This window comes from Cupressus sempervirens, chromosome 6 (assembly GCF_028749045.1).
Source record: "Cupressus sempervirens isolate cs-2001-9-10 chromosome 6, ASM2874904v1, whole genome shotgun sequence".
NCBI classification, from domain to species: Eukaryota; Viridiplantae; Streptophyta; class Pinopsida; order Cupressales; family Cupressaceae; genus Cupressus; species Cupressus sempervirens.
The window spans coordinates 320927436-320941465 of NC_143123.1; the positions used below are offsets into that span (position 1 = coordinate 320927436).

At 38.4% G+C, this 14030-nt stretch overlaps 1 protein-coding gene across 12 annotated transcripts in view; it reads right to left on the reverse strand.

Moving 5' to 3' along the window:
* BSH (transcription regulatory protein SNF5, putative (BSH)) overlaps nucleotides 1–14030 on the reverse strand; it is a 269940-nt gene that overhangs the window by 198269 nt on the left and 57641 nt on the right. The gene's annotated exons all lie outside the window — the stretch shown is intronic.

Below are 14030 nucleotides of genomic sequence, written 5' to 3' on the forward strand. Positions count from 1 at the left end.
CATATCGCCCAGCTTGTTCTCAATTGCTATCCTCAAACTAGGTACCATGAATTCTGTCGGGACCACTGCCTCCTGTTCGTACATCAACTGAAAAGGAGTATGTCCTGTAGTTACTTTATATAAGTACGGTACGCCCATAGGGCTAATGGCAACTTTTCTTCCCAATCCTCTCCCTCAACTGCACAGGATTTATAAATCACTCCAACCAAGATTTTGTTCGTTGCTTCCGCTTGTCCGTTGGCTCTCAGATAGTATGGGCTTGACAATGAATGATAGATCTTAAATTTAGTAGTAAGCAGTCGGATAAGATGGTTAACAAAGTGTCCTCCCCAATCACTTGTCAACTGCAGTGGAATCCCGTACCTAGTAATAATCTGCTCATAAATAAACCTTGTTGTGCTTACTGCCGAGTTATCTGGTAATGCATGTGCCTCTACCCATTTAGTCAGGTACTGCGTCACTACCACAATGTATCGGCACCTTCTGGTTTTCCTCACTTTCAGAGGTCTGATGAAGTCTAATCCCCATCTTTCAAAGAGTTCCTACGCGTGCGATGGATTCAGAGGCATGAAGTCTCTCTTTAATGGTTTCTCAGCTCACTGACATGTGTCACATGCAACGACCCACTCCCTGGAATCATTGTCTACAGTCCGCCGCCATAGTCCTGCCAAAAGTATCTTTCACGCAATTGTATCAGGCCCCATGTGTCCTCCTGTCGGTCCTTCGTGTGCTTCCTTTAGTACCTTTGGAATTTCCTCCTCTAGGACGCACCGCCTTAGAATCTGATCAAGTCCCATTTTGTATAATAGCCCATTGATTAACTGAAACGTCCGGCTCCTCAATACTAGTGTCCTTTCATTTGGTGGCATGTCACTCGAAAATTGCCTCGTTGATAGATATTCTCCAATACGTGTGTACCAAGCTGGTAGTACTGTAACATAAAATAGCTGGGCATCTGGAAAATCATCATTAATCCCCTCAAGTCGCTCCCCCGATTTTATTCTCGACAGGTGATCTACACTTACATGACTTTTTCCTAGCCGCACCACAATCTTAAATGTGAACTCCTGTAATAATAGCAACAATCAACTTATTATTCTTTGAATAATCGGCTTATTTACCAAATATAGTAGTGCTTGATAATCTACGTAGAATACGAATGGCGTGGCCAACAAGTAGTGTCTGAACTTCTACACTGCAGATACCATCCCTAATGCCTCTCACTTCGTCATACTATAGTTTTTCTTTGCCTTTGATAACAATCTACTTGCAAAATATATTGGATGGTCCAATCCGTGGTCACCAATTTGCGCCAGTGTTGCTCCGATGGCATAATTTGATGCATCTACATGAACATGAAATTCCTTGTCCCAATTTGGATAAAGGCCAAAATCGGAGCCGTAGCCAACCTTGTTTTCAGTCTCTCAAAAGCTTCATTCTGTTCAGCCTCCCATCTGTAAGGTTCACCCTTGCAGGTGAGTTTGTCTAGCGGATAAGAAACTTTTGTAAAGTTTTTAATAAATCTTCGATAATAACCGATGTGCCTAAAACTGACATTACTTCCGATACATCCGCCGAAGGTGTCATCTCCAAGATTGCGCAGACCTTGTCTGGATCCGTCTTCAATCCTTCTTTACAAACTGTGTGTCTGAGCAGCTTTCCCTGTGGCACCATAAACCTACACTTCTTTGGGTTCAACGGCAATCTTGCTCGTCTACACCTCTCCATGCATTCTCCAAGCGTCATTATGTGTTTCTCCTCTGTGCTAAAAATTGACCAATCATCTAGGAACGCCTTAAAATTTTCGGCAGACATTTTATCAAATATATGTAAGATAATCCTTTGGAATGTCGCTGGGGCATTGCATAATCCGAACAGCATCCTGTTGTATGCATATACCCCATCTTCCATAATGAATGTCGTTTTTAATTTGTCCTCTATGATGGATATCTAGTTGTACCCTAAATATCCGTCCATGAATGAATAAATTTCATGCCCCGCTACTTCCTCCAAAATGCTATCTGTAAATGGTATTGGAAACGGGTCTTTAATTGTTACGACGTTCAGACATCGGAAGTCCACACATATTCTTATCTGTGTTGTGTCCTTTTTCAGGGATATCACGATCGATCATACCCAATCACTTGTCTGCACTTTAAAAATGATTCCTACCTCTAGCATCCTATCGATTTCTTTCGTGACCCGTGTTGCATAGTTCTTATTCATTCGGTACGACCACTTCCATATGGGTACCGCACCTTCAATTAATGGTATCCAATAAACACATAGCTCTAGTGGCACTCCTTTTAAATCTTTATATGTCCAAGCAAAAACATCCTTGTACTCCATGAATATTCTGAATGCTGCCGCCTTCAACACTAGGTTCCAATAATCCCCTACAAGAATGTTCTTCAGATTTTCCTCATCACCCAAATTCATTGTTTTCACTGTAGACTCTTCATACTTCATTGGTTTATCTTTACTAAACGTATGGGCCGGTGTTTCATCCACCTGCGCTTCTCCTTCCCTTAGCTCACTATACTCCTTTGAGAACTCATTGCCTGCTTTTGCTTCCTCGACACTCAGCATGTTGCAGCTCAGAAAGACCTCATAATCTTCCATTTGCCAGTGTAGCAGTTCGTTCACCGAATCTAGGTCGTCATCAATTGACCCTCCTAATCTCAACACTCATTCTTCATCTGGTTCCATCCTCTTTTTACCTTCGTCATCACTCTCGCCTTCTCCTTTTGAGTCCGACGACGCTGCTTCTTCCCCTACCATTTGTGCATGCAAATCAATTATGAATCTCCTGCCTCCTCTCTCCATGGACAAGGTGTTCTGTTCCAATCATGCTTTACCTTTGCTTCCACCAACCACCCTCGTCCCAGGATGGCGTCATACCCTCTTCTCTTCAGTGGAATGATCACAAAATCTAGTAAAAGTGGTTGTGTCCCAATTGTTACCGGCTGTGCCATCAAAGTTCCCAACAGCTTTATCCCATACTAATCTGCTGTGAGTAATTGGAAAGTAGATGGCCATAGTGTGTGTTGTCCAAGCTTTTCCCAAATATCTTCCAACAGTACATTCACCCCCAATCCTCTGTCTACAATTGTATCCATCAGACAGTACGCAAAATGCCCATCTCCACTACAGCCAAGTGTCTTCCTGTTGTAAGTGCCAGTAGCATCGGGTATGTTGTCGTTGTTCCCTTACTATCCCTTACTTCCTCCGTCACTCTAGGGGACGATGTCATATTCATAATGGTTGTACGCAACTGTGGCATTGTGAGAAGGTCATTTAGTTTAATAGGCACTTCTATTTGCATTATCTGCCTCATCATGTTTTGTTCCGCAAAGTTCCTTTTCAAAGTTTCGACAGTGTCTTTGATTTGTGATTTCTCTACTTTCATTTGTTTTTCTATCTCTGCTTGTGCTTTTTGTAACCTTTCCTTCTCTTCTTCTACATCCGGATATTTCGCTTTCCTCGCCTGCTCTCGTGTAACTGTCAATACTTTCTCATCACACGTTTCAATGCTTAATATATTTACCCCTTGTTTCAGACATTTTGCATCTTCGTGGTCCTCTGGATCACCATCTACATAGTAGTTGTGGTGTCTCCTTCATAGGACAATCCCTAGTGAAGTGGCCCCAAAGATTGCATGCCCGGCACTGTATCATCAGTCGTCCATTCGCATCATACTGTATTTGACTCTGGCCTCCGTTGTTATTGTTGTTGTTTCCACCCCTTCTACGTCTGTTATTATTGCAATATCCACCCGAAGTTGCATCATTGCTTGTGTTATTGTTGTTGGACGATTCCTGCATTAGTAACACCTGCTAATGTCCTTTTGATTTCATGTTAAACGAGCACTCTTTTAGAGAATGTCCCACCACTTGACAGATGTCACAAAAATGTTTCTTCAAGCATGAGCCCTTTGTATGGCCATCCTCTTTACAATTTGTGCACCATAGTTCTCCCTTCACTGTGTCCGGATTCTCTTACAAATTCTTAAATTCTTTCATCATTCGAAGCATATCTTTCTGTAATGCTCACACCTTCATGTTTGATTCCTCATCACTACTGCTACTTTCAGATGATGAATCATCTAAATCCGAGGATTTATGCTTTTTCTTCTTACTTGTCTTTTGCTCACTTTCTAAATCCATTGCACAAGTATACGCGTCGGTGTACGACACCGGTGGTACAATCTTCATCTTCTTTTTCAAAGCCGGCCGTAGCCCTTCCACAAACCATCATTTTTTCAAACCGTCTGCCAATTGACTTTCCATCTTCCTAACCAGCTCTTTCAGTCGTCTAGCATAGGCCCGTACTATTTCATTCTTCCCTTGCTTAGTGCTATATATCTCCACTACTATTTCATTATCATTCCGAAGCAATCTAAATTCTGCTATGAACTCTTTTTTAACATTCACCCATGCAGTCAGTTTCTGAGGGTCAGCGTCGGAAAACCAATCAATTACCACACCCTGCAGAGTTGTTGGGAACTGTCTGACCTAATCATCCTCATTTGTCACACCATTTGCCATCCATATGGTTTCACACGTTTTGCAATGTCAAATTGGATCTGCTATACCATCACCATTAAACTTGGGTAATTTTTCTTTAGAACCTGCCATCACTACTTTCCTTTGCTGCTGAGGTACTTATGTACCCATGTTGTTCAGAGCACCTGCGTTGTTCAAAGCACCCATGTTGTTCTACACACACGCGCTGCTCTGGCTAACAGCCTTGTTTCTGACAACTGCATTGCCTGGGGAAAGGTCTTCTTCAAGTGAGGTTGTTCTATTCTCCGCCTGTATCCATTCATCCGGTGTATCAGGAACGAAGAGTTCACTCCGCACTCATGCTCCCTCGGGACTCTAAGTCGTGCAAGTTGCTTCCCTTCCATTCGGACACTCTCCCCTTAGCGTATACAGGGTAAGGAACTCTTCCTTTGTTTCTTCCACCAAATTTAATCGCTGTCAAGTCTCCTACAGCAATTCCTCGGCACTACTCAATCTACTAGGTGAGTGCACTCCCTCCGTCTGTGTCTCTTCACCCCTTCAGTGCCCCTCGACAATCTGCTGAAGCCTCTACCTATTGTGCTAGAATTAAAACTTCTTGTGTTGTACGTATTTCATCTTTGTCTTTTACCTAATTCCTATCCTTGTTAAGAAAATTCAGCATTAATCTTCATACCATTCCTTCGTTCCAGGTACGTCTGGCAACGGTGCCAAATGTTTACCGTACAAAGTAAGAAACTTAACACATGTAGCATAGCACGATTCAATGCAGAACAGATACTTTATTCATATATTCACTCAATGATTACAATCCTAATACAATGACTACAATGATGATTCCAAAGTCCATCTCGAACATGTACATATACCTTTCCGAAGGGGTGACTCAAGCGTCACGCGCCCGTTCGGATACTATTCTATCTGTCGCTACACTATACATTTTGAGCCACGACGAGAGATCCCAGTATGGAGAGCCGAGTAGAGGCTTTGATTCATGAGGTAGTGAAGATATACAAGGAGGCATATAACACTCTTCAGAGGAGTTAGGCGGATCAAGTAGCAGCTGAGAAAGCTTGGAAGGAGTCAACTCCCAGGTTAGCTTCAGAGCGGGCAGCCTCCGAATCTAAGAGGGCGGCCTGGGAATCCGAGAGGGCAGCCCTATTGGACAGACAAAGTCAGCTACAAAGGCGGGTAGCAGAAAAGGAACAATTAGCAGCAAAAAAGAAACGAGTGGCAGCAGGAAAAGAGAAAGAGTTGGGAGAAATCACAGAGATGATGCAGTCAGCCCTAGAACTTCAGATGGAAGCAGAAGCAAAACTGAAGATTAGGAAAGAGCAAGTCTACAAGCTACGGGCGGAGTTGAACGAGTTGAGGGCATGGACGGCCACTACGCCAGGGACGCATCCCTCTATTTAGTATTTTTGATGTATTTTGTTTACCTTGAGTTTTATTGTATTGTCGTCTGGAGACGACTTTTCTTTTGAGGGGATGATGCTGTCGGTAAAATGTATAGTATAGCCGACGGGTAGAATAGTATCCAAACGGACACATGATGCTTGAGTCACCCCTTCGGAAACGTATATGTACACGTCCGAGATGGACTTTGAAATCATCATTGTAATCATTGTATTCGGATTGTAATCATTGAGTGCATATATATATATAAATTATCTGTTTTGCGTTTGAATCGTGCTATACTACATGTGTTAAGTTTCTTACCCTATACAGTAAATAATCATTCTATTGGCTAAGAATTTTGTGTTCATGAATGGTTTCAACACAATAGCTAACCAACAGGTGTCATCTCGATCCACCAAAGAACAAAGTTTACATCGTCGCTGCAAATCTGTCTTTCTTCCTAACAGGCTCGTCCAGGAGAGATTTACTACGGGGGAGTTATTATGTTCTTGTAACCACCAAGTTCAAACTTGCTGTGAGTTGGAGACATTATGTAGAGGAACGGTTTTGTTTCAACAATATAGTAACCAATTTGAGCATAGACGCTAGAGCTCCAGCAGCCAGAAGTTATCGTTTTGATAAGTTCGTGCATGAACGGGCATAACTTACACAAAGACAGTATATGAACAACTTATCTTATCACTGACGGTGGATAATCCGAAGTGTGTCAACGTCATTCAAGAATGAAATCTGGAGCGCATTTTCTCTCAGGCCCACTGTCTATCAAAAGTTGTTGATAAAAGTTCCTTTCTATGCGTTTGAGGCTTGATGTTCAGCTACAGGTGTTTAAGTTGGCTCTCTGATCGTGGTTAAGGAGTTGCTTCTGAAGATAGTTGATCAGGGTCATTGACGGATTTGTTAGTGTTGTTATTGTAATTCTGTGCTTACAGTAATTTTATTGATTAATTTGTGAATTTAATCAATATCTCAAGTTATTTCCTTGTATATCTTCTGTGGATTCCATATCACTCTGATCCTGTTACTCTGTAACATTTGATTTATCAATAAAATTACAAGTTTTAGGGGGGCTAGTTTGTTCCACTCTGTAAAGAGGGTTTTCCCTAGGGTAATTCCTTGTGTAGAGTTTATTGTCTGTCATTTCTGGTTCTATTTTTAACACTAAGGATGTCGTCTCTAATATGGACTATGAATTGCTTGCACCATTGGTTGCTATGGCAATCTGTTCTGCTCTTATCAAGCGTCCGACAAGGGAAATGTATATATTTATCAAAACATACTATCTGCCTTCTTGCAATGATACGATATCCATATATATACTCGTGATCGGCCTAGTGAAGAGGCGTGATGGAATGGTCTCCTCTCAATATAATAATAAATGAAGAGTCACCTTGTACCATAATGGTTACTAATTGCACCTTCCCATTAATCCTTCCAACTTGTCATATTGTGTCCCTTTATTAGTTTAGGTTTGCAGAATATTAACATTTTCTTGATCAATGTTGAGGTTGTCATCATGTGTTGATTACTTCATATGTCATTCATCCATGGATATCAATAATCTTTAAGTACAGATACTCCTTTTCTGTCAGCATCATGGTCAACACTATCGTCCATTTACTGACTGTATCAGTGCTAGTTTGGTTGTCAATCTATTATATGCATTTAGACTTGGATGCAATCGGTATTTAGATTTCTTTGATGATCTACTGATCCTTATCTCGCTGTCAAACACAGATATCCTCCTCTGACGTTTCCCAAGACTGATTCTATTGCATGTGTTAAGAAAATAACTTGAATAACCTACAGGTCGATAGGTACAGATCGTGCCTTATTCTTCTTGTCTTATATCCTCTAATGAATGACATTTGTATTATTTATAATCTCTCTATAGGTGCCGGCAATCAGGATGAGATTGGTTAGTTTGACAGTTGACTAAACTTTAGTTAAGAATTGTTACTAATTCCTAGTCGCCGACTTAGAGATATTAAACTAATAGGTGTAAGTCAAGGGTTATGTCCCTTAAGGGACATAACCTCTAATGAGGATATAAAGACGGATATTGTATGCCGTTTGTAGAACACACAGCAATCTACAGTCTGGTCTACAAGCATACTTTACTACTCGGGTTCCTTACAATAATTTCAACACTCCAGTTTGCAACTAATTCAGAATTACAGTCAGATGAATATTCAGCATATCCAGACCTGAATATAAGTTTGAATCAGGGTTAACTTTGAGTCTCACCTAACTGTGATCTTATTCTCAGATCTTGTTATAAGAATCTGCAGATCATTACATGGTATCAGAGCCCTGTTATCAGATCTAGGACTCTGCAGATTTTTTAATTATCAGACCTGTTTATATCCTGTAGTAATTCTTCATTTTCAATGGCATATACAATCAGGCCTGAGGACAGATTCGATGGAAAGGAACATTTTGAAGCATGGAAATTCAGAATCTTGATGATTTTCGAAGAAAATACTGTTAGACAATTTGTTGATGGAGCATCCAAACAGCCACTTGTTGAACCTCACAAATCCATATGGTCCAATGGAAACAGGAAAGCCATTCAAATTATCTTGGATGGAATTAAGAATGACATCGTACCTATGCTTACAAAACACCTAACTGCCTACGATATGATGAATGCATTACGAAATGCATTTGAAGTAAATAATACAACGAGGGTCCTTGCACTAAAAAGACAACTAAATCACATCCAAATAAAGAAAGGAGAATCAATCAACTCCTATTTTCTAAGAGTTGCTGGTATTAGAGATGAATTGGCAAGCATAGGAACCATCATAAATGACACTGAACTAAAGCTCATGGCCTTAGATGGACTGCTAGAATCATGGGAAACATTTGCACAGGGAATAAGTGCTAGAGATCAGCTTTTGGATTTTAACAGACTTAAGAATGACTGTCTTCAGGAAGAATCAAGAAAATTAAAAAAAGGAGGAAAACCTAAAGTGGAAGATGAAGAACTTCATGTTCTTAATGCTAGCTCGTATAAAGGCAAGAAAAAGCATTTCAAGAAAAATAAAGGAAATCAGAAGAATGGAAAGTTCTAGAAAAACCTATCAAAAATAAAATGTGAAAAATGTGAAGAATTTGGACACTTCAAATCGAATTGTCCAAAAAACTCCAAACAAGCAGCGAATTGCACAAATATTGTTAGAGAAGAAGAAACTTATGATTCGGAGAATCGTGTTTTGTATTCCTCCTTATCAAATGAAATCTCAAATAAGGCATGGGTAATAAATACTGGATCCTCCAGGCATATAACGGGATACAAAGAAACTCTAGATTTCTTGTCCGAGAAAGTCAACGGTGAAGTTACTATTGGTGATAACTCCGCACATTCAGTTAAAGGGATTGGTAGCTGCACCTTGAAGCTAAAAACAGAAAATACTCTCTTTCTGAAAGATGTACTATATGTACCAAGGATAAAAAGGAACCTAGTATCAATTACAGCGTTAGAAGATGATGGTCACAATGTTGCATTCATGGATGGCAAAGTACTAACTTGGGCTAAGAATTATTCCATCAAGAAAGCTAAAGTAATTGGTCAAAAAAAAGGATATTTGTATGAACTAAATATAGAACCCATTCAAGCCCTTGTTCACAAAGCAGAAGATTCAAATGAAATATGGCACAGAAGATTAGGGCACCTAAACTTTAAAACCCTATCTACTATGGAAAAGATGGTTACTGGATTACCAAAATTAAAACAAGATCACCCTAGTATTTGCAAAGGGTGTGCCCTAGGTAAAAGTACTAGAAGACTTTTTCATGATAGTACTAGAAAAACAAGTAATGTACTAGAATTAATTCATTCAGATTTATGTGGACCCATGTCCGTTCCATCCCTTGGAGGATTTTGGTATTATGTTTTGTTCATAGATGATTTCTCTAGGAAAACATGGATTTATTTTTTAAAATGCAAAGAATCAGAAGAAATCTTACAAAGATTTAAGGAATTCAAAGCATTAACTGAAAATTTTTCAGGTCATAAAACTAAAACCCTTAGAACAGATAATGGAGGAGAATATACCTCAGATTTGTTTAAAAAATTTTGTAAAGAATCAGGGATCAAGAGGGAGTATACTATTCCTTATAACCCTGAACAAAATGGGGTAGCTGAAAGGAAAAACAGGACAATTATAGAAGCTGCTAGGACTATGATTTTTGACCAAAATCTAGAATACTATCCTTGGGCAGAAGCCTCTTGTACTATTGTATACATCCAGAACAGAAGCCCTCACTCCTATCTTAAAGATAAGAATCCTGAAGAAGTATTTACTAAAATAAAACTTAATATAAGTCATCTTAGAATCTTTGAATGTCCTGTATACATTCATGTGCCAGAAGAAAATAGAACCAAATTGGAACCATGTGGAAGGGAGGGTATCTTTGTAGGGTATAGTGAAACTTCTAAAGTATATAGAATTTTCACACCTGGACAAAAAACTATTGAACTTGGCAGGGATGTAGTCTTTTAGGAAGATCTTGCATTTAAAAAGGAAATAAATTCTCATGAACCCTCTCCTTTATCTAATTCTGAAAGCATAAGTGAGTCTGAATCTCAGAGGGAGAACTTAGAAGAGGTTGAAGATGAAGTAAACCTTGAAGAAAGTTCAAAGAAAAGGCCACTTTGGGCCATAAAAACAGTTGAAGCAGCTCAAGATTTTGCTGCACCTTCAGGATCAGTCAGAGAAAGTAAAAGACCTAATAGATTCTCTCGTTATACAGCAAATATGATTGATTTATCCAAAACAGAGCCAACCAATCCTTCTGATGCTATTAAACATCTCGCCTAGAAAGAAGTTATGACAGAAGAATATCAATCAATTATGAAAAATGATGTATGGGAAATACTTCCAAGGCCAAAAAGAAAATCCATTGTTTCTTCAAAATGGATAATCAAAATAAAGCATGTTGCTGATGGAAGTATTGAGAAATATAAAGCTAGATTTGTAGCCAGAGGTTTTTCTCAGAAAGAAGGAATTGATTATGAAGAAACTTTTGCTCCTATTGCCAGATATACTACCGTTAGAGTTGTCTTAGCAATTGCCGCATCTAAGGGATGGAAGGTACATCAGATGGATGTAAAGACAACATTTCTCAATGGAAAGATTTCAGAAGAAGTCTATATAGAGCAACCAGAAAGATTTGACACCCATGATCCTAATGCCTTTGTTTGTCGACTCAAGAAAGCTCTTTATGGGCTTAAACAGGCTCCCAGGGCTTGGTATGAAAGGATTGATAAATATCTCACTGGCTTAAGATTCTCTAAGAATGAAGCCAATCCAAACTTGTATTATAAAAAGATAAAGATGGTATAGTAATATTGATATTGTATGTCGATGATTTATTAATCACAGGTGATGATCATCTTATAGATCAGTGCAAGAAAGATCTTATCAGAGAATTCAAGATGAAAGACTTGGGTCTTCTCCATTACTTCCTAGGATTGGAAGTGCAACAGAATGCTTATAGTATCATACTGAATAAAAGGAAGTACACTTCAGATATCTTGAAGAAATTCAGAATGTGGAATTGCAAGTCCATGTCCTCTCCCATGAAGAGCAATTTGCATAAACTTAAAGAAGCAGTTGCAAAATCATCTCCAATAGATTCTACTCTCTACAGGCAGATAATTGGGTCTCTGATGTACCTAGTAAATACAAGACCTGATATTTGCTATGCGGTTCATGCTTTAAGTCAGTTTATGTGTGAACCTAAGGAGATTCACCTAGTTGTTGTTAAACAAATTATGAGATACCTACAAGGTACTCTTAATTATGGACTCAAGTATGAGAGAGTTGCTCTAGATTTGCATGGATTCACCGATTCAGATTGGGGTGGAAGTGTTAAAGATAGGAAAAGTACTTCCAGATTCTATTTCAGTTTAGGATCAACTATGATTTCATGGATATGCAGAAAACAATCTTCAGTAGCTCAGAGCTCCACAAAAGCTTAATACATTACTGCAGCAATGGCCTCTCGAGAAGCAGTATGGTTGAGGAAGTTGCTTGTGGGATTATTTGGGCAAGCCATGAATCCTACGATTATTCATTGTGATAATCAAAGTTCCATCAAGCTCTCAGTGAATCCAGTTTTCCATGATAGATCAAAGCATATTGAAATTCCTTACCATTATGTAAGAGATATGGTAAGAGACAGGAATTTTGTGAAATTGGAATACATTTGTACTGCATATCAGACAGCAGATATACTCACCAAACCTCTATCTAGAGTAAAGATAGAACATTTCAGAAAGAGACTTGGTATGGTTGAGTTGTAATTCATTTTTGTACTATTTGATTATTAATAAAATGATAAGTTTTATTTTGTCAATCTATTGACTGTTATGGGCTCCACCATATGTAATCATTATTTTAGAGGTGACGATCTCTGAAATAATGAATATTTGTGCAATAGGCATTATGAGAGGTGACGACCTCTTAGATAATGTCCTAACAATAGATTTTACTATAAGATCCAGGTGAATTTTAGATCATTTTGTGGCATTGACATGTTCATGGGTCACAAATTGGATAAAGAAAGAATTCTAAAAATTCTTCAGTTTTATCCTGTATTTTGGTAGATCTTAAATTCGGGATCTAGTTGTGATTTAGAAATATCAGTTTCTATGAGTCACAACGTGTGTCTTATCACTAAAGGCAGTGATTTGTCATATTACGGGTTTAGTAATATGACTTTGTATCATGTGTTTTATGATACTATGTATTAAGAAGAGATAGACAGATATAGAGTATTAATTCTTGCCTAACATTTATATTGATGTTGCTCAATATAATATCTCTTTGTAGGATTATCAGGTTAAGAGGGAGTGTTAAGAAAATAGCCCGAATAACCTACAGGTCGATAGGTACAGATCGTGCCTTATTCTTCTTGTCTTATATCCTCTAATGAATGACATTTGTATTATTTATAATCTCTCTATAGGTGCCGGCGATCAGGATGAGATTGGTTAGTTTGACAGTTAACTAAACTTTAGTTAAGAATTGTTACTAATTCCTAGTCGCCGACTTAGAGATATTAAACTAATAGGTGTATGTCAAGGGTTATGTCCCTTAAGGGACATAACCTCTAATGAGGATATAAAGATGGTTATTGTATGCCGTTTGCAGAACACACAGCAATCTACAGTCTGGTCTACAAGCATACTTTACTACTCGGGTTCCTTACAATAATTTCAACACTCCAGTTTGCAACTAATTCAGAATTACAGTCAGATCAATATTCACCATATCCAGACCTGAATATAAGTTTGAATCAGGGTTAACTTTGAGTCTCACCTAACTTTGATCTTATTCTCAGATCTTGTTATAAGAATCTGCAGATCATTACAGCATGGATGGTCTCATCAACGTAAATAGAGCATTTGTATTAGTATATTCACTGATACGCCAGTGACGCTCATGCCTATATTAATCGATATCCTTAGTTGATGTGTTTATCAACTATGCCTCCTCTTTAGTTGATAGATTACTAGACCCATGTGGAGACTATCGTGTGTTTCAAATTTAATTTGGTGTGCTAGCAATTATTGTCAACTTGCAGGTTTTTAAAGACCAAATGATCACATGTTTTTGTCATCTTGTTAATCATGTCAAAGATATTATGTATATTAGTTGATACACAAGACAACATTACCCAAGACAGACACAATGTTTCTGCCCGGATGAATTTTCATATAGTCGTTGGTACCTGTTTACTTATCATTGGTCTTCTCCCAATTCTATCAACACTTATGCTTATTAAAATGATAATAAATTTAAATCTTTAAATTAAACTTATGGAGTCATTTATTAATAAATATTCTCCAGATCTCTAATGGGGATATTACAAAACTCTTCTAGAATTTCCTGCAGTTTACAGATTTGTTTATCGTCCATCTATCTTATATTAGACACTTCAAAAATAACTTGGTTGCTGAGTAAAATAATTATATTTCTCTTATCCCGTGGCCCAACTCATTGTACTATTGGCATTACATGAATTCACAAATTAAAAAACCAGATGATCCGCTGCTAAAGTTTATAAAGAGCCTTGATA